The sequence below is a fragment of the Siphateles boraxobius genome, unplaced genomic scaffold (assembly GCF_051911475.1).
Source record: "Siphateles boraxobius isolate OS27281-9 unplaced genomic scaffold, OSU_SipBor_1 30, whole genome shotgun sequence".
In the NCBI taxonomy this organism is placed as follows: Eukaryota; Metazoa; Chordata; class Actinopteri; order Cypriniformes; family Leuciscidae; genus Siphateles; species Siphateles boraxobius.
This window is the reverse complement of record NW_027508920.1, coordinates 8,398,936-8,414,838: the sequence shown is the minus strand read 5'-3', so window position 1 is coordinate 8,414,838 and position 15,903 is coordinate 8,398,936. Positions and strand designations below refer to the sequence as shown.

General features: G+C 36.1%; 2 long non-coding RNA genes across 3 annotated transcripts; one reads left to right on the top strand and one right to left on the bottom strand.

Annotated features, from left to right (window-relative positions):
* The first annotated feature begins 502 nt into the window (after nt 1-502).
* On the top strand, nt 503-6,743 carry LOC143757229 (uncharacterized). 2 transcript variants are annotated; one of them, XR_013210448.1, is made up of 4 exons: nt 503-571; nt 1,335-1,393; nt 1,476-1,531; nt 6,583-6,743. It is a non-coding gene; the product is annotated as an uncharacterized LOC143757229 (long non-coding RNA). The 2 variants fall into 2 exon arrangements; XR_013210447.1 differs by lacking the exon at nt 6,583-6,743 and having other exon boundaries at nt 1,476-1,558.
* Nucleotides 6,744-7,067: 324 nt separating this feature from the next.
* LOC143757227 (uncharacterized) lies at nt 7,068-14,688 on the bottom strand. Its single transcript, XR_013210445.1, has 8 exons — nt 14,639-14,688; nt 12,755-14,289; nt 12,559-12,665; nt 11,184-11,396; nt 9,220-10,436; nt 8,967-9,068; nt 7,932-8,055; nt 7,068-7,611 (listed from the first exon to the last, which is right to left on the bottom strand). It is a non-coding gene; the product is annotated as an uncharacterized LOC143757227 (long non-coding RNA).
* Nucleotides 14,689-15,903: the final 1,215 nt, after the last annotated feature.

Sequence of the window (15,903 nt, the reverse complement as noted above, 5' to 3'; positions counted from 1 at the left end):
AGCGCGATCCCCATTCAGTCGACCGTCGACTACGTCTGACGTTATCGACTGAAAGGGAACCCAGTCTGTAAACTTTGGTTCCGACCACATTTGTTCCCAAGCAAAAGAGAGGAGAGGTTAATCATTTGAATTTAATAAGAAGGCGCGCAACACTATTTACAGGCAAGATTTTTGCGCTAATACACTTTATTTCTGCAGGAATGTAAATTAGAATATAACTTAACCATGAACACAAAAGTCACACCACACACATGGCTTTTAATTGGTTTATTTCGTTAGCAAACATGTCACTGTAATTGTTATGTTCCTTCCATCGATCCATTTTCTGCAAAAATAATGATCGACATGCTTGGTTGCTTTGCGGCCCCTTTAAATTAAGTTAAAAAAAAGACCAAGCATTCGATCTACATCAGAGCATCAGAGCATCCACGAATCTTTCCACGGCGTCGCTGGCAGGGCGGCGAGAGCGAATTTTGCCGCTCTCGCCGGCGGCGGTGTGAACGCACAGTAATGGAGTTGGAGCTGATCTCCTGCCGGACAACATCTCACTATGAACCACGTGACTAAGTTAGTAAGTAAAACCTCAAACATACTCTAATGTTAAAAAGTTTGAGTTTAAAATAACTGTTTCATATGTGAACATATTTTAAAATACAATTTATTCCTGTAAACAAAGCTGAATTTTCAGCATCATTGCTCCAGTCTTGAGTGTCACATGATCCTTCAGAAATCATTCTGATATGATGCTCAAGAAACTTCTCTGATTATTATCAATGTTGAAGACAGTTCAGCTCCATGAAAACAGCCTCATGTTTTTGTGTACACTACAATTCAAACATTAGGGGTCAGTAAGATTTTTTTTTTTTTTGGAAGACATTAATAGCAAGAATGCATTAAATTGATCAAAAGTGACAGTAAAGACTTTTATAATGTTATAAGATTTTTTAACTTTCAAACTTTTCTTTGAACGTTGTATTGTGGGTGTATTTGTATAAAGCCATCATGGTTTACACAAAAATCTGAAGCAGCACAACTGTTTTCAACACTGATAATAATCAGAAATGTTTTTTGAGCATCAAATCATATTAGAATAAGTTCTAAAGGATCATGTGACACTGAAGACTGAAGTAATGATGTTGCAAATTTAGCTTTGATCACAGGAATAAATTTAATTTTAACATATTCACATAAACAGTTATTTTAAATTGTAATAAAGTTTCACATTCACTGTATTTTCGATCAAATAAATGCATCCTTGGTGAGCATAAAATACTTTAAAAAAAAATTAAAATCCATAGATTAGCAACATTAATAAAGTACTCCTCTATTTTTAGCTGCCTAGGAAGCACGATGAGGTGACGGTGCAGCTCGGGATAAGGAAGAGGAGGAACACGTAAGTTAGACAATTTTCTTATACCTTTCTATCAAAAAGCTATTAACCTGACTACAATAGGATGGTACAATTTATTTTTCAGCTTCCAGTGAATATAGAGAGCGAAACCCTCAGAAGACCCTGCCCTCCGCTGGTGGGGTAAGAAAGAGACTCTTCCTCTTCTCTGTAAGGAATTACTTGGGTCAGGCTTTGGGGATACGTATTCAAAGATTAGTAATTTACAATTAATAATCGTTCATACGGTTTGACCTAGACAATCATACATGTTAAATTTCCCAAAAAGGGATAATATTTCCCTGCATCTGCATTCATATATGTACCTAGGCAATTAACCACAAAGGATTATAATTAATTGCATATGTAGACTATATTTTACAGACAGGTTAAAATTAGCTTAATTGTATATCAATACTTAATCAAAACGGATTATAATTAAATATTTGATATATCAATTATGTCTATCATAGATCGATCATCTGTATAATCTTAAAGGGGATTAATTTATGACCGAATCATCTTTTTGTCCAGCAAAAACCTGATAATTTGATCTCAATCAAACCTCACAAAATTATCCTACTTTATAGACTTTCAGAAGAAGCTATCCTCTGGCCAGAAGGGACAACTTTCCTGTTCTATAACAATTCTTTAAGTAGGCTATCAATAAATTTGTAAAGCACGTAGCTTTGGATCTTTATACATTTAAGGGACTTGTATATGAGCGAAAAGACAGAATCAATAAAGCAATATAATGAATTTAATAAAGGCAAAGTTACGTATACCGGTTATAACAAACAATAAATGTATTTACAAATACAATAACGGCAACGACACAATGAAAGAGAATACATCAATAAAGAGAGGGAGAGAATGATAGAGAGAGAATCGGGAAGGATCAGTGGCAAATTACATACCTAAAAACCTTTGAGAGACAACATGGGAAAACACATCTTAATGCTCTGTACACTCGAAAACGAATATACTTGCACATTGTTCTCTTTGTTGCGGGAAACGGCTGCGTGCGTGAGTGGCCTAGTTTCGTGTGTGTGTGTCGTCGGAGCGTCACGTGGTCTGCAGATGGTCTGGAGCGCACACTTTCAAACGAAGGTTTAAAGTCTCGGACGTAAAGTTACCAAAGAAACGATTCAAGCTAAGTTCACGTACTCGTCTGAGGAAATGAACAAAGTAGAAAGGAAAAATAAAACTTAAACAAACAAAAGAAAAGATCCCAAGAGGGGGATCACGTGGAGCAGTTACATGATGATGCGAAGAGAGGAGAAGTAAGAGAGAAGGCTTGTTTGAGATGAGCAAAATCTGCACAGAACCGATCACAGGTGATCAGCGCACAATGCATGCTGGTTAGAAATGTGTCCGAGTGCGGTCCACCTTGCTCTGATGTCATGCTGACGTGTGTCAAAAAGCTCTCGCGAGCGTAAGGCGCACGTGTCGAATTCTGCAGTCGTGCGCAGTTGCTCTCCACCGACTGCGCTGATCAAAAGCATGATGGGAAACGACTTGCTGACGACACAGCTTAATGTTGATTGCTTTAAACAACCGTGATGTATTGTTCTCTTTTAAAATGTTTGATTTTAAAACTCGGATATCATGTTTTATGTGTATATACATATACATATATGTTATGAGTGAATATTCCCAAACTCTCGGACAGTGCGATCTCTATGGGTTATGCAATGTCATTTTATTATATATATGAAGAGTTCAGATGCAAAAGCCTCTAAGTGCCATCTGAAAATTTATTCTCGAATGATCATTTTTATCAAGCTTGTATATTTTAGTTCATTAATCTCAATTAAATGTCAATGAAAATTACCTGTTAATTGTCATTTAAGTGAAATTACTGAACTTAAATATAAGAGCTTGATAAAAATGATCATTGTTGAAGAAAATTTCAGATGGCATTTAGAGGCTTTTTGACAGAGGTGGGAGTAAGTCACACATGTGCAAGTCACAAGCAAGTCTCAAGTCTTAACCTTCGAGTCTCAAGCAAGTCCAAGTACATTTTTTATAAAGGCAAGTCAAGTCAAGTCACTGCCTTATGTCAAGCAAGTCAAGTCAAGTCGTAGCTTGGGTCACAAGTCACTGGCAAGTCATACAAACGTTTGACGATTTCACTGAATTTATATATTAAAATAAGTTAAAACTACAGAGGTTGTGGACTATGGTTTTATTTGCTAATTTTTTTTTAATATATGCATTTCCACATATAGCTGAGTGGTTACTACAATAAAAATCTAAATGTAACTGAAATTAGGCCAACATTAAAGCATGAAAAAATAAATATGCCTCAAACATTGCAGAAGACCATTAAAAGGTATTAAACAATTCACAATTCAAGTATAGTTCCTATGGACCAAAGGCATTCTTCAAACTGGCATCCCCTTAATACAAGTTATATATTTTTAATTATGACGTTAAAACCGCCAATAGGTGGCGCCAAATAACCGTATTAATGTACGAGTCATAGAAGCATTCATTTAACTTATGTTCAAAACGGCAGATTCGTTCTGGAACTAAGCAACTAGGTCACTGAATCACAAATACGCATAACTCTTTCTGTGGCTTGTTTGGAACTATTGTCATTGGAGAAATCGAGCAAAAACAGAAAATATTTGGAATATTAGGCTATGTCTAAATGTCACATCACTATATTCACTCTTTGTTTACTGAACTGTTTTATAAAATCATTATCACATTTGCAATCTCGTCAATATTCTGTAAATATTTTTTTAATATCATATGTTATAATTATGAAAATAACTCATACTAGGGCATTTTTTTCCACCACATTTTGAATTTTGGGTGCAATATTAATTTTGCTGGCATTTTGATAACATCTAATAGATGTAACTCCTGATAACATCTAACCCTGCTTTAAGAGAAACATAAAACACGACAAAACATTAACAGTTTTCTATGTTGTTTTTTGTCATTGGAAAGAACGACATATTTGGCTTTAAAGCATGATTTAAAAAGAAATGTGGCAAATGTTATACAAAACATATGACATCATTAATTATCATTTGAATATTGACAACATTAAGCTACATTTGAAAACATAATTGTGTATAAAGAGGCATGCTGTTTTGACCAATATTCTCGATATAAAGACAGTCAAATTAACTGTAACAAACAGGTTAAACAAGCCATAGCTTACTTTTAGATGTGGTGAATGAAGTTCGACTGTTCGAGGTTGTGATGGTCGTCCGATATCCCTTGCCAGTTATTATGCGTACAGCAAATCTTCTTGTATGAATATAGTCAATTTCTAGTGTTTATATCCAAAAAGAAACAATGCTGGGAGATGTTTTTGTATTTAGCGCGCTCACCGCGATGTATGTTTTTTCTGGGCTTGTGCAGAATCTGATGACTGGCGTCAATGGTTCCGTTGCTTTCATTTTGTTCATCAATTGATCTTGCGATGATAAATGTATATCAAGTCATTCTCGAGTCATACAGTTCAAGTCAAGTCAAGTCTCAAGTCATTGGATCTCAAGTCAAAGTCAAGTCGAGTCATTTTCTTAATTTAGTCCTTAAATTTGCGACTCGAGTCTGACTCGAGTCAAGTCATGTGACTCGAGTCCCCCATCTCTGCTTTTTGAACTCTTCATATATATATATATATATATATATATATATATATAAACACATAGCCTATGTATGTATTAAAGAAAAAATGATTGATAAACACTTATTTGGAATGGAATTAAATAACAAGTACTTTGGGTGTCTTGTTCATTATATTTATTTTCATATAAAAGCAACAGAACTTAAATTACATCCAGTTTATTAGCAACACTGTGCACGAGTGTAAAACCCGCGATATCCTTCATTGATCTCGCAGGTGTCAGATCCAATGCGAGAAGCGAGAACTGTCCGGCTTGCCTGCACTTTTTTCACTCCTCCCCTCACTGCAGCCGCCTACTCTCGCCTATATTTAAGGCTAGGCAAGGCGCATCTCAAACAAGCCTAGAGAGTTGAGCTTGGCTGCGTCTCTTTAAGGGCACTTCTGTTCACGCCTTCTCTCGTGTGAATGAACCAATCACCTGTGAGAAAAGTGCACGGCAAAAGTGTTCCTTTGTCCTGTCGAGACGGTCATTTAGATATTTTATGGCCGTGGTTGAATTCAGTCAGAATCATTCCAAAATATGGTACAGCATAGAGAAATACATTTTACGGTATGTTCATATACATACTGTATATGGCTTGACCAGCCTTAGGGCGTTCTGTACATATCAGCAATGACATGTAAGGAGTATTATATGTGATGAATGGGTCGGATACAATTGCAAGTAAAAGTTGTTTATTCCAGTTGGTCAGATTAAACACAGAAACACAGGTCGGGGACAAACACTTAGATATACTGTGACACAGGGACGTCGATGGGCAACCCGGAGACTCGTGGTGATGAAATCGGTGTGCTCAGGAACCAGGAACAATAAACAATCCAGACTGGGAAACAACGACGAAGATCCACGAAGACTGGAACACGCGAGGAGAAGCAGAGAGCCACACAGGAACAGGACACGACACCGGGGAAGCCACAACGATCTGACAACATGAGACGGAGATTACTGAACATATAAAGGGACTGGTAATGACTTGCAGCTGGTGCAAACAATCAAACGGGAATTGATAACCACGCCCACACAGACACACATACACACACACACACACACAACATAACAGAATGACACAGTGGATTCATAAACCGTGACATTATATTGCAAAGTTACATTAAAAGCATAATTAAAAGCCCTTGTAGTTTGTTTAGAACTACTATACACTTACAGATACCTTCATAGGACCTGGGCAATCGGACGAACATAAATACATATCAAATATATTTCGGTAAAGTCTTTATATGATGAAGTTAATGAAAGTTTCATGTGTGTGTGTGTGTGTGTGTGTGTTGTACACAAGTTCCTTCTCGTTGGAAAGGGGGAGGCTTGGTTTTAACTCAGTTCGCTATGAAAGTGTCAGTGAACGCCATTAGGGGCAGGCTCTGTGGTACCCAACCAGAGTTATGAACCAGAGTCAGAGAGGTTAGAAGCATTCTTACATGTATAAGTGCATGAGTCGTCCTGACAAAGTCCAGATACCCTACATCTCTTACAGCTCTTCGTCATCTCCATCTGCCTCCTCAACACTGTCTGATAGAGTGTTTCCCACAGCTGGGACACAGCCAGGAATGAGACATCTCAGATTCTCTCTGAGAAAGTCATCAAGCTCATTTTGAAGCTCAAAAAATTATTGATGTATATTTGGGTGGGTGAAATAATACAGGAGAGAAGCTAGAAATCTATATTGTTGTTTTTTTGTTGTTGTTTTTTTACATACACTGTAAAAAAAAAAATGTGTGTAAAATACCAGAAGCTGTGGTTGCCAGAACTTCACCGTAAAATATATGGGGACAATGCATAACACTTTACGGAATGCTTTTTGGCAACTGTAAATTTTACAGTTGAGAATTGTTTGTTATTTATGGTAAATTACTCTGAAATAAAACAGATATAATGTAAACCTGTTTACAGTAATTTACTTTAAAAATAGCAGCTGTAAATGTAAATTTGTTTTGCGGTAAACTACTTTAACAAATAACAAGTAAACTTTAAACCTACGTACGGTCTATCTCCGTAATAAATACAATACAACTGTATGACATATTATAGTATTTTATTGTAAAGGTCAGTTTTACAGAAATTTACAGACAGCTGTGGTTGCCAGAATTCCACCGCAAAAAATACAGTACAACACATAAGTTATTACAGTTAGTTGCCATAGATTTTAAAGTCAACAGTCACCCAGGACATTTTAAATTACTAAATTAACTATTAAATACCACCCATTGTAAATCATACAACCCATTGTAAATCAAGGCACATTATCATTAATAGACTTTAAAGAACCTGTTTTTTTTCCCTTCTTCATACAGGCACTGTGTTATAATAGTTAGAGCTGATCAACTTGTTCAGTATACTCACAAAGAAAAAATGCATGTGTCCATAATAAATGAAGGATAAACAATGGTGGAATAAACATCAATCAGCAACACTTGCTCTGGCTGAACAATAGTAATGAGTCCACGCTTGACTGAAGATATGGGACTGTGTCGGTTCGAAAAACTGGAAACGTAAAGCTTGCATCGTCACGGGTACTACCTGAGGACTCACATGTAGTCACTGTGGACTGGTATAATCTCTCTGCAGGAAACAGACAAATAGAAGTTAGTTAGATACAGCCCATGAGCATTATGGCTACAAAGAGATAAGTCTTCTTTTGCTGAACTGAATTCCAATTAACGCCACTCTGATAATCAATAGAGTATCAGGGCAAAAGCTTGAAAGAAATCTCAGCACATATCACAAGCATTTGTTTCACATCTGTCAGGTTGCAGTTGCACAGTTGCATCCACTTAAGTAATCCGACAATCATCATATTTGTTACAAATCATCAAATGAGACCAGTTACCAGCCAAATACATAAAGGTGGTGAAAATTCACTGAACTATACCATTACTTACCAATTATCCTTAAGACTGGTGTCTGAATCATTGGCTCCAGACTTATTGAAGTGAGGTGGGACATAGTCTTTGAAGAATGTTTAGCAGGTGTTGTTGTGTTCATTGTGTTTTGAAACGATCGTCTCTGCAAGCAGAAAAACACAAGATATATATATATATATATATATATATATATATATATATATATATATATATTTAGCATTGAAGAAAATTAGATTTTTGTTTGTATATGCTGTTAAAAGGCATTATTCACGGCGCCATCTATGATTTTTAACATGATTGATGATCTGCAGGTTGACGGTATGTCTAGCAATATTGCCAAACTGATATTCGTCCAAGTGCAAGACAACTTTAGTAATATGATGTTAATAAGATTGTTAACATAAACATTAAACTATTAAACAGTTGAGATCAAGCATATGGACCTCTATCTTAAGAAATTTGAGACATTTGGAAATGTTTTACAAGGAAAGATTATGAAAAGATTGTGAATGAAAGACTGAAAATTGTAGTACTGCAATTTTGTCCATATCAAAGACAATAGAGTTCAAATAGATGAGCAAGTGACCAAAACTTAACACGTATGATATGACAATTATTGATGCAAGGCAGTTCCAGTTTAAAGCTTATAAATTAAACGAAAAAATCCGAGACTTGACCATCCCCCATTTCTGCAAAGTTGGCAGCACTGCATTTTACTGCCGTGCCATGTTAAGGAAAGGGTTAAATCATTTAGTAGTACTTAAAAACTATTTGGTAAGGAAGTCATTAATGTATGTTGAATAGTACAATTTACCACTAATTATACTCTAAAGGTATCTAATCCAAAAGGAGACTCGCAAGAAAAAGAGATTGATGAGGTCCATGCCACGTACAACCACTTGTAGACATAAGAGGAGATAAAAGAAAATACATTGCCCTAATTAAGAAAAATTTGTTTCAAGTATGTCTTTCAATCTTCTAAAAACAGTTTGTAAATTACATGTAATAAATACATGGCTATAATCAGTGAAAAACAAACAAGCTTTGCCTCACCTAGTAGAATACAACATGTTGCAGTAACCAAAGTACGTTTCCATGCAAGGCCTGGTGATGCAATCCTGGTCTCTTTACACGGTTTCCTGTTGATCCCTACTGCTGCAGTACAGCAAAGCAGATATGACAAATATATATATATATATTTATATATATATATATATATATATATATATATATATATATATATATCTTTAAAAGTAAAATAAAAAAAAATAAAGTAATAAACTGTTGAAATAGATAATAATCTTACCTTTTTTTTTTGGTGTCACAAAGATGCAAGTTGTTTCCTGCAAGTCAATGACAACTCATGAGTTTGAAAGCAATGCCTAAAATGTGACAAAAGTAAAAGTCATCTTTTACACGTATGATGAAAAGATAATTTTCACCACAGAAGAGTATCCAGCTAGTTTTTGTAGAAAGACAAACTTTAACAAAGAATGTGATAGTGTTCAGTTTACTTACCTTTAAATTAGTTTCTTGCCACCAGCCATTAACCTATTCTCAAGGGTAAAAAAAAAAAGGAGGCCAGAAAATGTTTTCCACCAGTTATATTAACCTCAGCATGTGGACAGCCAAACACTCTGAACCCCATATATCAAATGACAAACTTTTCAAAAGACATTTGCCAAATTTAAATGCATATTACACTATATAAAGGTATATAAACTATATAAAGTTTAAACAAATCAAAACTACGCATTATCAAAGTTTTTGTTAAAAAGTTGTGGAATAAACCAGTTTGTCAATTTAACAGAACCAAAAAACAAAGCTTATTAAAGCAGTAACGTTAAAGGAACACGCCAACGTTTTGGGACTTTAGCTTCTTCACCGTATCCCCCATAGTTAGATAAGTTTATACATACCTTTTTCATCTCCGTGCGTGCTATAACTCTGCCTGACGCACCCACCGCTAGCCTAGCTTAGCACAAAGACTGGAAGTAAATGACTCCAGCTATCATACTAATCCATATGTGTCCTGAACAGCTGCCCTTCGTTCAGCTGGGACTTCATCTGTCATACTCATCTGACACCTGTTTGCGCTTTAATATCCGTGGTAGTGAAGACCGCTTTACATTGTCGGTTTGAGCTTGTAACTGCTTGACCAGTGAGTGATATCCTGGTCCTATCACATCACCTTCTATGACATCCTGCAGTGACTGCGGATACTTTGCAACCATTTTCTTGGCAATTTCTGTCAGGCTTGTTTATTGGGAGAACCACAGGCAAGTATCATCTCAGAAACAACGATCCGGATCATTTCTCTACGTAACCTAGGCTTTGGCCTTTTCCCTCTCTCCAAACACTACATCAAGGCTTCAGGAAGCTTCTCCCATGGAACTTGGAAGCTGTCAAACCAATCTGCAGCAGTAATTAAGTGGCTGGGTGAGGGAGAGAATGAGATTGAGGAGCATGCTGAGGATGCTGAAGAATTTAATGTTGACTGGCCATGGAATTCTGTGGTCTGTGCTGTAAAATTAATTAAAATTTAAATGTACTGAATGACATTTATCTTAAATGGATAGTTCACCCAAACATGAACATTTGGTGTTCATGTACTCACCCTCAGGGCACCCAAGATTTAGGTTTTTCGTCAGTAGAACAGAATTTATTTTTTAGCTGAAACCGTGCCCTGTGAGTCATATATTAGCAGTCAAAGGGAGCCATCTATTTGAGTCAAAAAAAAGAATACCCGTTGCTCATGATGATACATTGAGGTCTTATGAAGCTAAACAATCGCTCTGTGCAAGCAATTGAACATTATTTACCTCAAATTCAGTATGTGCATACTGTCCTGAGAATAATAATTTATGTTGAACATTGTAGCCGATCACAGACATGGTTTTTGCTTCTGAAATGCGAATGGCCAATCAGATGTACTAATGGCTGTTTCCACATTCTGCCAATTTGAGGTAAAAATTTTGTAAATAATGTTTCGCTTCATAAGACCCCTCAATGTATTGTCATGAGCAACGGGTATTAACTTTGTTTTTTCTGTAAATGTTTTTTGCACCTCAAAGAGATGGCTCCATTTGACTGCCATTATATGAATCACAAAGGATCACGGATTCAGCTAAATATCTTTTTTACTGTTCAACTCGTGTAAAAAAAAGTCACCTACATCTTGTAATGCCAGAGGGTGAGTAAATGAAAACCAAATTTTCTTTTTTGGCTGAACTATTCCTTTAAGTTATACTTATAGCATAATGTACTTACTGGTTTGTTTCCAAGCAGCCAACAATTTTCTAGCTTGAATTGGTCTCAGTACTGAAAGCAGATCTGCTTCCTGGATGTACTGAAAATCCTCAGTGGTTTCCACACCCAAAGATTGTATCATCTCTAATACAATATTTACAATTGAGGTTGGGAGGTCTGGTAACACACTAATAATGGCATTGCTTATGTTGCTTTGCTCCGCATCATCCTTTTCTGAGTAAGGGACAAAAGAAGAAGAAAAAAACTATAAAATTCAGCTAACACCAATGACTGTGCAAGGCATTAATTACTGTGACAACACACTGTGTTTCAATGGAACTATTTGGTATCCATCCTTCATGTAAGAACCCAATGGATAGAAATCAGTCAAGTCACTGCTGTTCAGACACTGCATCTTTTCATTGTCTTTCCTCACCGAGTACACATGGTACTGAGGAAGGAATTCTGCCTTGTACATTGACACCAGAAGATAAACAGTGTTATCTTTTATCAAAATAAGCAGAAGTTCACCAAACTCCACAAAATCAGTCTTCCCTGTGACAAGGAACTGCCTTTCTTGTATGATGTTCCTTTATACAGCATTTCTACTGTGACCTTTGTGTTGGTCTCAGTGAAGCCAAATTGTCTGACTACATCTTGAATGACTTTAAAGTCTGAGTAAAATGGACAACCACCTTTAACTTGCAAGACAGCTCGATCCATTGAGCCTGCTGAAAGATAAGCCTGCAATATCTGATGTCTGTCAGACAGAGTAAGACAGAGGTTTTTGAAATTCTTTAAATTTCTTGCACATCTCTTAAAATAACTATGCTTACTTTCGAAGCCCATAGTCCATAGTCTTATCAAGGGGCCAAATTTCAGGATCAGTGCTGGGTAATGACATATATAATGGTGCTTTGGTTTCAGGTTAGTTTCTGGGAATAGAGTTTTTCTCAACTCTAAATATTCTTGAATAAGAACATTAAGATATGCAACCTGAGGGACAGAGATTCTCTGAGCACATATCAAGTCCACAATGTCTTTCAGCAGCAGAGTCAACTGCCACACATCATCTGTTCTATCTTTCACATTGTCACCAATTATGAGAGGCAACAGTCTTAAAAAGTCCAGTTCTGTATTGCATTTCTTGAGAGTTTAACTGCTTGAGGGTTGACATCACATGGCTTAGCAGAAGCATCAGAGGCATAGTATTTGAACTGTTTAACGCGCCGATTCAGGGTGGAGTATGTGAACCATGCTTTTTTTTTAATGAAATACTTAAGATAAAGTGCAACATCATAAGACAAAACACCCTCAAAGATGTCATGTCCTAGACAAGGTCCTAGACAAACCTGGCTGACACACATTAAAGTATTTCAAGGAATTGAATACTGACTTGAATTTTACTCCTTCCACTTGTGTATCTTCAGTCTGGATGCGATCTACATCTGAATTGTAGCTCTCAATGGTGCGGGCTGGTCCACATAGATTAGGATCGTCACCCTGAAATTCAGATCGGGTTATTAGACAGTATCTACAGAAATTTTCTGTGCGGCTGAAATTTTCAGTGAAGCCACCAATGCAATGTGAACCTAGATTATCTCCAGCAATGCAATACAAGGTTCCTTTGACTACGGTTTCATCTGATACCGCAATCCCATTCTCCTCCAATTCCTTTAAGTCTGCAAGTAAATCAGAGAACAATTTAGCATGCCCAAATGCTTTGAAATATTTCTCTCTGCACAATAAAACAAGTGGCATGTGGTTTGGTTCAGACCGTACATGAAGTGGCAAATTAGCAACAGATAAATAAACGGCTAACACTTTATGTCTCGTCTTTGCAGAGCCTAAAGGGTTTACGACTTCAAAGGCATCCTGGTATAGTACTAGCTTCAAACCTGATGGATTTTGGACAAAAAAGTCATTGGATTTGAAAATCTGGCCATCACTAATATCAGATAAAACATCTGATGGAGGCTCTGCAGGGTGCTGCTCTGACAAACATTTCTGCCACATATCAGATTGTAAAAAGCATTTTAAAGTCTCTCTGACAGACACATAATAGGCAAACCTATCTATTCTGTTCTCATCTCTTCCTAAAAACACTTTCTTAGGCTCCACGTAGTTGAACATTTTTTTGAAACACTGAGCTCTTGAGTGTACAGTCCTCATTGGCCCTGTATGACATGCAGAGAACAGATCACATTCCCTGACAGACTGACAAACTTTGGAGATGTCATCATCTGATAAGGATGTTTCATTTTTTAGCAGCGAAGTAAGTTTACTTAAAGTATATTTCTGACCCAACTCATGGATATTTTGAATCTCCTCAACAATATTCTGTGTGGTTGAAGCAGGTAGTAAGAACTGACCCTGCAGTTTTAAGTAAAATGAACAAACATTTCGAAGAAAAAGATCATTGAAATAATCTGATGTGTCCATACCACATTCATCTGTACCTGCTGCAACAAATTCAGGGCCAGAGTCATGTATTTCAGTTGGAGCAGATGATGCATGAGGCGAGTCTCTATACAAGTCACTGATAATGATTTTGGTAAAATCTCTGTGTTTCCGTGATATGTGGGAGGTAAATGAAGATTTAACCTTAAAAACAGCTGTGCATCCTCTCACTGGACAACTCACGGCACTTCCTTCCACAATATGTTCTTTCAAATGTGATATTAGAGCTTTAGCATCTTGGCACTGACGGTCACACAACGCCACTGCACATTTAACAACGGTAAAAACCGTCCCGACAGTAACGTTATCAGGCTCATTTACATTATGTTTTCGGTAAAAATGAGCCTTGAACGATGCATATGTACTGTTCTCTGTTTGCAGTTGGCTGCAATGCACTTAAATAAACAACGTGGTTCATTTCGATGAAGTTTGCAATGAAGTACATAACCCCTTAATGATTTGACTGACTTGCCACAGAAACCGCAACTAAACATAGCCAATCTTGGTAAAATAACTACAACAGGAGTAGGGCTAAAAGTTTTTTTTATCAGTCTGTATCCATTTTGTCAGGCTTACCTTAAAATTAAATATTGAGTCCCCAGAAGTCATGTTGTGCCACCATGTAACGTTATTCCCACAGATTGTATGCGTGCTATAATGGCGCTGACTGAAATATAAAACAACATCGACAGTTAACGTTGCTTGAGCAGTGGACGAGTCTTATTGCTCCCTCTTTCTAAATTAGCGAGTTGCTGTGTCCGTTATTCTGTAATGTTTTGAAAATAAGCATAGAAAAAAAATTAAATACATAACATTATACCTCGCGTTAGCACGCAGTGTTATCGCTTCTCTTTTCCAGCACCTTCTACATTAATTATTTTGTAGCATACTCTTAAGAAATTTTAAAATAATCATAAAAACAGAATAAATGCAAGTTAAAATGGGATAAAGATAAAATGGCATCAGAAGTACACTCTGTTAGAAGTGAACATCTATCTCTTTCTCCTCACACTCACAATTTGAAAGTTACCCTGTATTCTCAATTTTGTAAAGAAGAGTAAATTTTTTAGTGTTGCACTCACCACTTGCATGCAGATCAAGCCGAAGCAGCGCAGTTCACGTGACCTCAAAAGCGGGAAGGTGCTCCTCTCCGTGTGCGTGTTTGGTGCTTTGCCAGTTGATGGTCTTCTTGGTTTTTCATGCTTTTGACAAATGTCTCAATGCCGCTTACTACTACCAAACTATTTATTAATAATTAGCCACACAAAATTTTGAAATTATGTGCAAGATACATGCTTCTTTTCTTTTCTTTTTTTTTCTTTTATTTATTTTTTGCCTGTTGCCAGACGCCCCTGGTTGTTGCACATCTTTTCACAAAAGAACATTTAAAAGAAAATTACAAAAGTAAAGTAAATTACAGTCTATTTAAACATGTTTTACCTTAAAATTGACTTATTTAACAAACACATAGCATTTTTAACTGCTAATTACTGTTGAATTTAGGGTATGTGTTTGTTGAATTTTGAAAGGTTATATATTGTACATTTTATAGGACACATCAACAAAATGTGTAATCTACGCAGAATAATACCTTTGATTTTAGGGTAATTACTTGCTTGTGAATTTAAGGTATTTTCCCATTCATTTTACATAACCAAATCTATTTTCACAGTAAGAATGCGTGTTTTTTACATATTGGGAGAGTAAAAATTAAAGTCATGTACAATTTCTTAAATCAATGTAATTAATTGTATGAAATACGGTGATACATTATTTTGGTTTAAACAGTCTGTTACTGTTGCTATTTTACAGGTTTTTACTGTAGTTTTCAGTGAAATTATTTACAGTGTATATTTACTCTTTATTAACACTTTTTTTCATTATTTGTTTGCTTCATAGAAGCTCAAAGATTATAGATCTTTGGCACTTGTCACATTGTTCAGGTTTTGCTACTGGTAGTGAATCAATGAAGCACATCACCACCAGACATTTGTAGCAGGAGCCTCACAGGACACTCAGGAAACAATTTAACCTATTTCTGCAAATAAAATTAATAATAAAGAAACATCTGAATCTTTTTTATTTCTTTTTTTATGTCTTTATTGATTTTGCGCCAAATTAGAGAGTAGTGTCAATAAGAGTTTTGATAAGTTTCAGTGATAAAATCATTATTTAAATACACCCATCCCTAATGATAAGACACTTTTTTCAATAAAAAGAATAATAGTTGGTTGCATTATTCGTTGACTATGTTTTTTTGATTAATAAATTGACGTGTTTA